The sequence below is a fragment of the Myotis daubentonii genome, chromosome 5 (assembly GCF_963259705.1).
Source record: "Myotis daubentonii chromosome 5, mMyoDau2.1, whole genome shotgun sequence".
In the NCBI taxonomy this organism is placed as follows: Eukaryota; Metazoa; Chordata; class Mammalia; order Chiroptera; family Vespertilionidae; genus Myotis; species Myotis daubentonii.
In genome coordinates, this window is record NC_081844.1 from 38580516 (window position 1) to 38594678 (window position 14163).

General features: G+C 39.7%; 1 pseudogene; it reads right to left on the reverse strand.

Moving 5' to 3' along the window:
• Positions 1-216: 216 nt before the first annotated feature.
• LOC132236105 (disintegrin and metalloproteinase domain-containing protein 25-like) lies at positions 217-3936 on the reverse strand (annotated as a pseudogene).
• Positions 3937-14163: the final 10227 nt, after the last annotated feature.

The window sequence follows — 14163 nt, forward strand, 5'->3', positions numbered from 1 at the left end:
TAAGTTTTAGGGTATTTTGCTAATTTTAAATGGACAATGTTTTATGATCCAAAATAATAAAATTTTTGAGGCATTATGCCAATGTTCTGTGAAACATTCTATACCAATTCTGCACCCAGGAGACTAAAATTTATTACGTGGGAAATTGGAAAAGACTGGACTTCATTTTTGAAATTATAAATTGTTGTTTTGCTTTCTAAAATGCAGTAGAAAATTTTACTGTTCTTCCTCAGATGAAACCTCAGATGAAACTGAAACATCTTGCTCGTTTTCTGTAGATAAAGTCTTTGCATTTTGTTCTTCGTACTCATGTGTAGGTGACACAGTAGGCTCTTTTCTCTCATCTCTTCTTTTGCGTGCCAGAAAACATAAAATTAAGAAGCATAACAACATAAAATTAATGAACCAAAGTAGTAGCATGTAATTGGTTCTTTGCCCTATTTTCTCCCTTTGTTTCCAAGGGTGTGGCCCACTATCTATACTACCTCCATAGCCTTTTTTCAGGCAGAAGGGAGGGTCCCAGTCCGAGTTGCAATGGCAGTGCTGTCTGTTGTTGCAGACTCCTTTCAGATTGCAGGTTTTAAGTGAACAATTATTTACCAGAAGTGACCTATGGACACAATTCCTTTTGATGCAGACATAATCTGCCCCACACTCTGTCCCATCTTTCACATCACCAATGTCAGGATCTGTCATCCCGAAGTGGTAGTCGGTACCCCAGCAGGTAACACCATTGATGTGAGTCCAATGCACAGTAGAATGATCCCTTAGAAGGGGAATTTGTATCACATTATCACACTGAATCCTTCCGCACAAGGTATCTAAGGTGCTACATTTTATGTACGCACCGTTCATTAAACCACAGTTCCCAAAACGGTCACCTCGAGTGTTCATTTCTGTGTAACAACTCTGATTTGCACTCTTGGCCTCTTTGCCAAAAATGTTCCTACACTGCTGCTCACGGTTATTGCATCTGTTTTCATAGCAGTAGCCACCGTCCTTGCATGGCATCCCATTCTGCAAGTACACATCCTCTGGACAATGGTGGGATGTCCCATTGCACCACTCTGGGAGATCACATTCATTTTCCTCTTGTCTACAAACTTTGCCTGTGGGCAGGATCTGGCAGTTTTTGCAACAAAGGCCAGAAGCACAAGCAGCCCCAGCGCTGAGAGTGCAGTTGGACTCACAGCACGGATCTTTCATACACAAATGTAAAGCGCCACAGTCACACTCTTCTCCTTCTTCGACCACACTGTTCCCACACCGTGGAAGTGTGAAGATGTTCCCAATATTTGATGGAAAGTATAAACAAGTTTGACTTGCAATGTTGTTCATGAAGCCGGCATAACTGCAGTTGCTGAATTTAGTTGCACCCGATTCATATCCATACATTATGCATCGATTATTTCCACATGTACAAGTTTTGTCATCATGAGGCATACCCAAAGTATGACCAATCTCATGTGACACAATATATGCAAAAGAATACACATCATCATTAATGAAAGTATCAACTCCACAATTAGAATTATAGTTACATACTGTTCCAACAAAGGATAAGGCAACATCTTCACCATAGTGATGCCTTACAAAGAGATGAGCAACATCATGGGGAATGCGCTTATTAAAGCTAGCTTTCTTCCAGTTGCAAAATGGAGTTAGGACAGCATCTACTTTATCTGTTGGAAAGGGGTTTTTTTCAGTCCAGACCTCAAGTCCCATTAAAACCACATCAACATCAATTGGCTTAAAAATGTTATGTACTGCATTGACTACAAGTAATACTTCATACTGCACAGCTGTGATGTTACTTTGGTGATGAAGATATCGACTGTGGTCCACCACCACTGCCAGTTTAAGAAGCCGCCTGTGTGTCCACCAGCCTTCATACCCACTCTGCATCAAAGTGAAATTAGCACTCTCTTGAAATTTCAATTGTCTTGCTATTTCTTCATCTGTTAATCCACATTTCATGGGTGGCAACTGTGTCTCTTCACTCTTTATCCTATATAAGAGATGTTCAACTGTGGTGGAAAGTGTCTTGGGCTCTATTTCATAAACAATGTCATTTGTCTGTAATATTCCTTGAAAACCTCCCAAACAGGTACTGAGGGCAACCAGGGATTCTGGGTCCCCCTCCATGTAACCCTGATAGTAGCAGTCATTCTGGATAAAAGGCTGGTTCTCAAGGAGAGCGCCCTGGTCTGAGTAGGTAAACACTGGGAAATATCTGGATAGAAAATACCTGTTGACCTTCATGTGTATGACCTGATTCCGACCCCCAAAATGCATTCTGTAAGAGAGCCAGTCTTTAGTCTTCATGCCAAAGCCAGTGCCTGTTACCTTCAAGGGAATCACCACTTCTGGGGGACCATGGCGTTGGGAGAGCACAGCCTGGAACCATCCATATGGGAACAGAATCACCCCCAGCCAGAGTGGCAGGAGAGTGTTCCTCACACACACCAGGGCCTCACTCACTGCCATTATGGAGCCACCATACACAGCCATTGGTGAGAGCAAAATAGGACGGGCAGGAAGCATCACTGTTCCCTCTGAGCTGGGTGTTCAACATTGACTTTGAATCTGTTCTCTGGCAGGCTCATATTAGAGGAACACACTGAAAGAGAAAATAATAAGAGGAGTAGAGACAGGTTTGGGGCTTATGAGCAGGCCAAAGTGGAGGAGGAAGAAAAAGACAAGTGTAAAAACGGAGTAGTGTTTTGTTTAAGACATGACTCAGAATACTGCATCATTTGCCCTTAAAAAATTGTAAGGAGCCCAGCCCATATGGCTGAGTTGGTTGACTGTGGTCACTGGTTCAATTTCTGGTCAAGGAACATGCCTGGGATTTGGGATCTATCCCCAGTACCGGGCATGCAGGAGATAACCTCTCCATGTCTGTCTGTCATAGAGATTTCTATATCTCTCTCCCTCTCCTTCTTCTATCTCTAAAAGTCTATATAAGCATATTAAGAAAAAAAATAGTAAGGCAGTGTGAGATTGTGGGTGTACAAAAAAATAGTGATTGGGCATAAGCAGACACCTTTTGAACCTAGATGAATGATACATAGGTTTTCATGGTACTGTTTTTTAACTACATGAACATATGTGAACAATTTCACAATAAATATAGAAAACTGAGGGTCTTAATGGAAAGGTGAACATATATCATGTTTGAAAGGGAGACTCTATTTACACTTTTTAACTTGATGTAAATATTAATATGTAGTTTTTCTTTTTCAGTTTCCTTTTATTTTATTATTTTTTTAAAATCTTTTTTTTTATTTTTCAATATAGTTGTCATGCAATCCTATATAATAAAAGAGTAATATGCAAATTGTCCCCTGGTCTGGGAATTTGAAAAGAGGGCTGGGCAGGCAGGCCACCCACCTGTGGCCCCTCCCCAACGGCTGGCTCTGCCTGATCAGCCTTGATCAGGCCAGGTCAGATGGACCCCAGCAGTGCACAAATGCATGCATAGGGATGCTAGTATAATATTAGTCTTAGGAGTACTCCTCATTGATTAGACCTTATGAAACTTACTAAGTGATTATACTGATAAATCTTACCCCTATCTGATAAAATGCATTCATTGTTATTAGAATAGTAGAGACCCAGTGGACAAATTCGTGCATGGGTGGGTTCCCTCGGGGTGGCCCCAACTTGCAGCCCCTGATCGTGACCCCATTGTCGCAGCCTCATAGTCCCTACTGGCACCATGCCTTGGCCTAGGGATGCCCCTCTCAACTGCTCCACCATCCCACCTCCAGGGTGATAGATCAGGGCTGGACCCTCCTCCTGGCTCCCTCAGTTCCTGGGACCCAGGCAGCAGCCCCGCCCCCCACCACTGCCACTGGTCACTGTCTGTGGGGCGATCAGGTCCCTGCTCACATCCACCTTGACCTGGAACTGCCCCCTCACCTGCTCCACCATCCTGTCATGGTACTTCTCTTGTAGAAGCCATCGAGGCCAGCAGCATCTCTACTACCACCCTCCGCCAGTGCCTTGTCACCCTCTGCCAGTGCCCCATAGCCAACACCTGCCATGTGCCATGCCACCCCCTGGTGGTCAGCACATATCATTGCAAGTGGTGGAACTTCCTTTTGAACTCCAGGTGGAACTTCAGTGGAACAAATGCCCAAGGGGACAATTTGCATATTTGGCTTTTATTATATAGGATTATGGATTATATCCCTTTTGCTATAGTCTACATCTCCATGACTATTCTGTTACTATCAATTTGTACTTCTGTATTCCTTCACCTTTTTAATCAAACCATCATACCCACCTCCTATCTGACAATCATGATAATTTTCTCTGTTATGAGTTTGTTTCTGTTCTGCTTTTCCTTTATTTAGTGTGTTTTTTTTTCTTAAATTCAATTGTTGATAGGTATGTATTTATTGACATTTTATTGTTCATATTTTTAATCCCTTCTTACTCTTCTTCTTCTCCCTTTAACACTTCATGTAATACTGGTTTGCTGTTGGTGACTCTTTTATCTTTTTTTTTTTTCCTGGAGGCTGTTTATATGTCCTTCAACTATAAATAATAGCTTTGGTAGGCAGAGTAATCTTGGTTACAGGTCCTTGCTTTTCATCACTCTAGATATTTCTTGCCAATTCTTTTGGCAGGTTTCTGTTGAGAAATCAGCTGAGAGTCTTATGGCAGCTCCCTTATTGGTAAGTAACTGTTTTTTTTTTCTTGCTGCTTTTAAAATTCTAATGTCTTTAACTTTTTGAATTTTAATTATGATGTGTCTTAGTGTGAGCTTCTTTGGGTTCATCTTGTTTGGAACTCTCTGCACTATCTGGATTTGTATTCTATTCCCTTCACTCAGAGAAGTTTTATCTGCCACACGTGCATGTGGGGCCAGCCTGTGCAGTGTCTCTGCCCCTCCTACCAGTGTCAGTGGCTTCTTTATATCCTTAGTTGTAGAAATTTTGTTAGGCTATATTTCATGTGGTTCAGAATGATTGTTGTTCCATAGTTTAGTTGTATTTGTGATGTGGTTGTGGAGAGTGAGAGTAAAATAAAACCTCGATATAACTGTATAGGAATAAACTGTGTTTTGCACTCACATCTGTAAACCTACTTTTTCCCACCCCGATATATTAAAGACAATAAGAGAAATAATATATGGAAGCATTTTGAAATATTTTTCTTGAGGTATGTGACCAAATAATTTGTTATTTGAGATTGAAAGGCAGTCCAATTCTACAAGTAAGGAATTGAAGGCAAGGATACCCATCAAGAAGGCAGCATCAGTAAATGCAGTACAGTAAACCCTCGATTTAAGGAACTTTGAATTTAACAGACAGAATTTCTGGTTCATATATCATATGTGAAAATGAATACCCTATTAATTTTAAAATGCTTTAAACCAAGATTTGCTTATATTGTAATTAATATGTTAAGGCTTTGTTATTCATTATTATATTTAGCAAATAGGCAATATGTTGGGGAAAAACAAATTATTACTTGTCCTAATTCCTTTCCTGTGTTCCTTTTTAGACCCAATTCTGCCAAACTGCAAGGGTCAAAGTATCAATTGGGCTTCACATTGTTTTCATGTAGGTTTACTAGTACTGGAACTAAAAAGGATAAAAGAGTTTTCCATAAAAAAGAACATAGTAAGGAAGACATTATAAAATACAGAAAAAATGATTCTAGAGAAAAGGTGTCAAGTTACATTAAATGAAGATAAAACAAAAATCAAGCAGAAATCAGTACATAATCCATAAGATGAAGAAACCTTAATTGGGCATTTTTCATTTTTATATTACCCAATCGGGCAGTGGTTCTCAACCTTCCTAATGCTGCGACCCTTTAATACAGTTCCTTATGTTGTGGTGACCCCCAATTTCATTGTTACAAATTGAACATAATTAAAGCATAGTGATTAATCACAAAAAACAATATGTAATTATACACAGTGGGGCCTTGACTTACGAGTTTAATTCGTTCCGAGACTGAGCTCCTTAAGGAGCTCATTAACTCAAATTACTCTATCAACTCAATGCAAAAAATCGGCTGAGAGACAGCTGCTATCTCAAAAAACTCGTTAGTCGGGACACTCGTAAGTCAAGGCCCCACTGTCTGTGTTTTCCGATGGTCTTAGGCGACCCCTGTGAAAGGGTCATTTGATTCCCAAAGGGGTTGCGACCCACAGGTTGAGAACCGCTGCAATAGGGGAAGTGGATTTTTAAGTAAAGTCAGAGGAGAATTCACTTTCCTGTATTTTTTAAAATTTCTACAGGGGTTTTTGATGTTCTTACTTTAAAAACTCTCAGTACTTAATAATCGGATGATGACTGTGAATATTAATGATATAAATAAAGCTAGCATAGATATGTAAATTAGTGATGCAATTTGACAAATTTCTAATGTGTAATTTGCCCCAACCACTCTGTCCAAATTTGTGTTCAAGACCATTAATTTGCCCTGACCGGTTTGGCTCAGCGGATAGAGCGTCGGCCTGCAGACTAAAAGGTCCCAGGTTCAATTCTGGTCAGGGGCGTATACCTTGGTTGCAGGCACATCCCCCGTGGAGAATGTGCAAGAGGCAGCTGATTGATGTCTCTCTCTCATCGATGTTTCTGACTCTCTATCCCTCTCCCTTCCTCTCTGTAAAAAAAATGAATAAAATAAAAAAAACACATTAATTTATTTAGGTCTGCATCATTCATTTATGTTTCCCAACTCTGTAACCCAGTACCTGTACATTATGTGGATTTATTAATATTTTATTCACAGAAGCAAGTAACAAATCAGTATTGTCAAAAGGCATTGTGCTTGTAAACAATTTCTCATTTTCACAAATATGTGCTAATATGTTCATATTATTGAGGCAAATATATTTATATATTTATTTTACAAATAAGATATATATATATATACACACACACATATATATATGTATATATATGTGTGTATATATATGTGTGTGTATATATATATCTACATATATATATATCTATATTGGGGGCCCAGTGCATGAAGATTTGTGCATGGGGGTTGGGGGGAAGATGTCCCCTCAGCCCGACATGTACCCTCTTTCAAGTCCTGTGACCCGGGCTGCTCCAGGCCGAGGCATGGGCCTACAGGCTTGGGGTGGCCTGGCTCCCGAGGATGCCTGTCCCGGGGACACAGGCCTTTTGGTGCCGGTGTGCACACAAGTGGCCGCAGAGCGAGAACCTCCACCAATGTCCGCCCACGCACTCCAGTGGGGCGGAAGCTTCCCCTGCATCACCATGGCAATGTGGGGGAAGCTCCAGGCCCCACCCCAGCTCCCTGGTGTCCGTGAACACCGCCCTGCCCCACAGCTCTCTGGTGCCCACACATGTGCAAGCAGCCATGGGGTGGGAACTTCCCCAGCATCACCATGGCGACACGGGGGAAGTACCTGCCCCGCCCCCACTCCTCATTGGCTGTTAGGCGTGACTTATGGGCATGGCTTGAGCATAGCAGAGGGATGGCTAATTTGCATGTTTCTCTTTTATTATATAAGATATATATATATATATATATATATATATATATATATATATATATATATATATATATATATATATATATATTCGAGGCCTGGTGGACAAAATTTGTTCACTGGGGGTCAGGGCGTCCCTCAGCCCTGCCTGCTCCCTCTCCGATCTGGGACCCCTCAGGGGATATCCAACAAATTGGGCCTAAACCAGCAGTTGGATATCCCTCTCACAATCCGGGACTGCTGGCTCATAACCGCTCATCAGCCTGCCTGCCTGATTGTCCTTAGCTGCCTCTGCCTACCAACCTGGTTACCCCTTAACCACTCCCTTTCCTGCCTAATCGACGCCTAAGTGCTCCCCTGCCAGCCCGATTGTCCCCAACTGCCCTCCCCTTCAGGACTGGTCACCCTCACTGCCCTACCCTGCCAGTCGGGTAGCCCCTAACTTTCCTCCCTTGCAGGACTGGTGGCTCTCAACTGCCCTCCACTGTAGGTTGGTCACCCCTAACTTTTCTCCACTGTAGGCCTGGTCACCCCTAACTGCCCTCCCCTGGCAGCCATCTTGTGGCCACATGGGGGCAACTTTCTTTGACCACATGGGGTGGCCATCTTGTGGAGAGTATGATGGTCAATTTGCATATTACCTCTTTGTTATATAGGATATTGCTTATCACATAAATATATCTATATGAAGATAGAAATTGAGAATTATCTTGCAATCATAAAACTGTGGGGATGCAGATGGTTGTGCCCCATGTTTAAATTTTACCCCACCTGCTAAGCTTTTCTCTATCCTTTTGGGATTATTGATTTTCTTTGCATTTCTGAAGGAATTTTGTTTTGTCTTCAGTCCAAACCCATCTCCAATTGCTTCCCTTCTATATTGATTTTATTATATTTTACATGGTGCTAAAAATGTTCTACTTCTTAAGACTATAATAAAATATAAATACATTTAAGTAACATCCATCTAACAAATGGTACTTCTCTGTTCTAGTACCACCATTGTCTATTGGTGGTTTAACATTATGGTACATATTAATATATACATAAGATAATTGATAAATTTTTTATATCCCCACAGTTTTGTCATATTGATCGATCTCTGTACCTTAATTATGACCTTCTTTTTTACTATTATTCATAGCCTCAGTAACATTTTCCAAAATGTAACAGTCCAGAAAAGCACAATTTTGTACCTTTCAACCAAGTGAAAAATACTAGACTAGGAAATCATAAATGTCATAGATACCACTCAAGATGTGAATACTTTTGTATATATATATATATACAGAACATAGTATTTCTTTCTTTACACAAAATTCTTCAGTGACTTACCAGCAGAAAAAGTAATGATTCCATGGTCCTTTTTAGCTGCAGCTGTGTTAATTGAGAGATTGTCTTTTTATTTAGGACCATCCCCTTTTTGTCTCTGGATTCATTACATTCTAGATATAGTTACCTAGCAGCAAGCCTCTCCCAGTTCTACAGATCATGGCAACTGGTTAAAATTCCTTCTCATTGTGACTCCACCATCTCCATCAAACTTGACTAAATTGCCAATATGGACAGACCCATATTCAGTAAGTTCTCTGAGGTAAACCAAGGAAGCAAGTGTAGTTATTCATTATCCTTGAGAGTTTACCTGCGGGACAGAGAGGTTGGTAGTGTCTTCCAGCTGGATACCTACCAGTGTCTTTCTAATTTTTCTCCAGTTTTGTGAGTTCATTCCAAATCTGCATTTTTTCCTCATGGAATTTTTCACTTTCTCTCTGGCTTTCATCACATTTAGTTTCTAAAGATTCTACTTATAGCTGTGTTATTAACTATATTTGCTTTTTATGGTTGGGGCTCTCCCAATTACAACAGGAGAGCCCAAACAATGCATACTAGGGCATTCCTAGAGCTTCTGACTCAGGTGAACGAAGAGAATACACCACTGGCTGTTATAATAAGAATCACAAAAATGAGTGATTTCAAAGAGACTTATTGCCTGACAATTAGAGGATAGAATTCCAAAGTCAGCATCCACAATGCCTTACTGTCTCTGAAGATAGTAGGGAAGGATTTATTCTAGGCTTCTCTTTTTGGCTTCACGTAGTTCCTTGCCCTGTGAAAAATGATTCAGTTTTAACAGGATTATTTTCCCCTGTCCAAATTTGCAATTTTAAATAGAACATCAGTCACATTGAATTTAGCCACCACTGCCCCCAATTCTGGTGTTACCAAATGCTAATGAGTTATGTTGGTAATGAGCTTTTCCCAAATGGGAACATTTTTTGAAATTAAATATGGTGGCAGAGGAAATGGAATCTCACAAACATGCTCCCAGGACCAAACTGGAATTACAACTGAAATACATTAGAACCACCCTGAAAAAGGAACTGAGGACAAACTGTAGAACAAGTTGCAGCTGGCAGGCCCCATGCCTCATTTATTCTGCTTGCTGTGAGTTGACATGCTTGCTGTAGTATGCTGATAACCAAGGATGGAAAGTGGAGACTGCATAGAGTCTGGTAGGAGGGGCAAAGTCGCTAAAGGGCTGGCCAGGCTCCCACAGACAGCAGCTGAAATACCAGAGAGATATCGCAGATGTGGAATTTGCCAATGAGAACTCTGGGGTCTAATCCCCAAGCTGCCATCCCTCCAGAAGAGAGCACCAGAACTGATAAAGGAGCCCACATAAAATCTGTCTGTATAAAAGAGCTGGGTTGCAGTCTGCCAGGGAGAGAAGGCTAGAAATGCATACACCCTCTTATATGGGTCAAGCACAAACGTCCCCGTGTAGCCACTCATCTTGGCCTCTCACAGAGGGAGGGCAGAGAAGACTGGAGCTTTCTGAACAGAAGCCAGGATCAGGAACTCTGGGGTTAAAGCTCAGAAGGCAGACACCTTGGTTTCCTGTGGTAAGTCATGCTCTCATGCAGTGGAGGCCATCTTTCTCAGTTAAACATGTATTATCTTGACATTTTGCCTGAGTGGAAGACAGCTGACCCACTCTATTGTAAAATTTCCTGACTCACCCTGTGGAGTTTCTGAGGCCCATTAAGAGACTGAGAATAACAATTATCCTCCAGGCTGAAGCAATTATCCCACCCTATTGGGAAATCTTTCACCCTATCCCTGGAAGATGGCCTGAGGTCTCTTCAAGACTGAATCCAATCAGTCTGCAGGCAGAGGTGGTTCACTAGAGGCTTTGGGTCTTTGGAAAACCTAATTAGTAAGAAAGAACAGTTTGGTTCCCCACCACAGACACCAACTCAGACTGTTCAGTGAGCAAAATCCAGCGGGACCCATAAACGCCTGCAGCTAACACCTGGAGGACCAACTCCATGGGTGAAAGAAGTACAGCTCAGAACAGGGCCCATCACAGTGGGAGACTCTAGGCAGACCCAGCCTCCAAACTAAGGAGACCCTGACCATTGAACAGCTGGCACAACAACATTGGGGTCAAACCTCCCTGGCAGCAAGTCAAAGGGGAGATCCCTCCTACACATGGGACATCAACAACCAAGTACCATTTACAACAGTAGAGCCCAAACAACACACACAAGGGGCAATCCTAGAGCATCCAGTTCAGGTGAACTAAGAGAGTACACCACTGGAACCCTCAAGAGACTTTCTACATAAGGTCATCCAACGAAGACTGGGAGGCATAGCAGATCTATAATACACTGAAACAAATACAAAAAGATAGCTAAAATGGGCAGACAACAAAATAATCCCCAAATATAAAAGAATCTCTAGAAAAAGAACTAAATGAAATGGATGTAAGCAACACATAAGACATGATTTTAAAACAAAAGTTATAAATCTGATTAATGAACTTAGTGCAAATTACCGGAGCATGAAAAGAGAAATAGAGGCCATTAATAAGAATCAGACAGAAATGAAGAATGACATATCTGGGTGATATGAAGAACACACTGGATGGGATTAAAAGTAAACTGGATGAAGTAGAGGACCGAATCAGTGATTGGGAAGACAAGGTAGAAATAAATACTCAATAAGAGCAGCAAATAGAAAAAAGAAATTAAAAGCAGAACGATAGCTTAAGGGAGTTAGGGGCAATGTAACAACATCTGCATTAAAGGAATACTAGAGAGGGTAGACAATGAGCAAGGTTAGATAACCTGTTTAAAGAAATAATGAAAGAAAATTTCCTCAACTGAGTGAAGGAAAATGACACATAAGTTCAGGATGTAAAGAGTCCCAATCAAGATGAACCCAAAGAGACCCACACATAGACACATCATAATTAAAATGGAAATTAATAGGACAAAGAAAGGATCTTAAAGGCAGCAAGATAGACAGAGAAACAGACTTCTCAAGAGAAACACTTCAAGCCAGAAGGAAGTGGCATGAAGTACTTAAAATAATGAAAAGCAAGGGCCAAAATACAAGAGTACTATTTCCAGTGAGGCTATCATTTAAAATGCAAGTTAAATAAAAAGCTTTCCAGACCAAAAAATGTTGAAGGAGTACATTTCCACCAAACAAGCAATGCAAGAAATGTTAAAGGAACAGCTTTAAGAAGAAGAAAAGGAGAAAGAGAGCACCATAGGAATAAAGAAATTTAAAATGGCAATAAATAAATACCTATCCATAATAACCTTAAATGTAAATGGACTAAATGCTCTAGACAAAAGACAAAGGGTGTTTGAATGGATAAGAAAACATGATATATCTATCTATATATATATATATATATATATATATATATATACACACATATATATAGATATATATATAGATATATATATAGATATATAGATATTATCTATGAGAGAACCACCTCAGAATAAAAGACTCATACAGACTGAGTGTGAAGGGAAAATATATTCCATCCAAATGGGAAGTGAACAAAAGCTGAAGTAGCAATACTCATATCAAACAAAAAAAGACTTCAAAACAAAGACCAAAACAAGAAACAAAGAATACCACTTCATAATACTAAAGGGAATGATTCAATAAGAAAATATAATTCTTATAAACACATATGCACCTAGTATAGTAGCATCCTAGTATATTAAAAAACTCTTGATGGACTTTAAGAGATAAATTGACAGCAATACAGTCATACTGGGGACTTTAACACCACACTGACATCATTGGATAGATCTTCCAGGCAAAAAATTAACAAGAAAATAGAGGCCTTAAATGACACACTAGATCAGATGGATCTAACCAATATTTACAGAACATTTAACCCCAAAGCAACAATATATATATTCTTCTCAAGTGCACATGGAACATTTTCAAAGATAGACCACTTGTTAGGGTACAGAATAAATCTATAAAAATTCAAGAAGGTTGATATAATACCAAGCACCATCTTAGATCATGATGGCATGAAGTTAGATATCAACTACAACATAAAAAATCAAAACCACTCAAATACATGGAAGCTAAACAGCATGATATTAAACAATGAATGGGTTACCGATGAGATCAAGCAAAAAATTAAAATATTTTTTGGAAAAAAATAAAAATGAACAGACAACTACTTCCAAACTATGGCACATGGTGAAGGCAGTCCTGAGAGGGAAGTTTATAGCATTATAGGCCTACCTCACAAAACAAGTTAAAACACTAATAAACTATCTAACCTTACAACTAAATGAACTAGAAAGAGAACAACAAGAAAAGCTCAGAGTAAGTAAAAGGAAGGAAATAATAAAGATCAGAGTAGAAATAAATGACACAGAGGCTAAAGAAATCAGTACAAAAGTTCAATAATTCCAACAGGCTCTTTGAAAAAATAAACAAGATTGATGAACCCCTAGCCAGACTCAATGAGAAACAAAAAGAGAAGACTGAAATAAATAAAATCAGAAATGAAATAGGCAATATAACAATAGACACCACAGAAATACAAAGGATTGTAAGCAAATACTATGAACAACTATGTGCCCACAAACTGGACAACCGGGGTGAAATGGACAAATTCCTGGAAATATACAGTCTTTCAAAGTCAGTCAGGAAGAATCAAAATACCCAAGTAGGTCAAAAACAATAGATGAAATTGAAGCAGTAATTTAAATACTTCCAGAAAACAAAAGCCTGGAACGATGGAGTTACAGGTGAAATGTACCAAACATCCAAAGAAGAAATAACACCCTTCCTCCTCAAACTTTTCCAAAAAAGTCAAGAGTAACACTTCTAAGCTCTTTTTATGAAGCCAGCATTATCCTAATTCCAAAACCAGTTAAAGACACTATAGAGAAAGAAAGTTAAAAGTCAATATCCTTGATGAGCAGACATGGCAAAATCATCAACAAGTCCAGCTGGTGTGTCTCAGTGGTTAAGCATCAATCAATGAACTATGGGGTCATGGCTTAATTCCCAGTCAGGACACATGCCTGGGCTGTGTGCTTGAACCCCAGTATGGTTGTGCAGAAGGTAGCACTCTCATCATTCATGTTTCAATCTCTCTCTCTTCCTTCCTCTCTGAAATTAATAAATAAATTAAATAAAAAATCCACAAGAAAATATTAGCAAATCACATCCAGAAATATATTTAAAAGATCATACACTATGACCAGGTGGGATTTATTCCAGGGATGCAAGATAGATACAATATTCACAAATCAATAAATGTGATACATCATATAAACAAATTGAAAGACAAAAACCACATGATCATAGCAATAGAACAGAAAAAACATTCAACA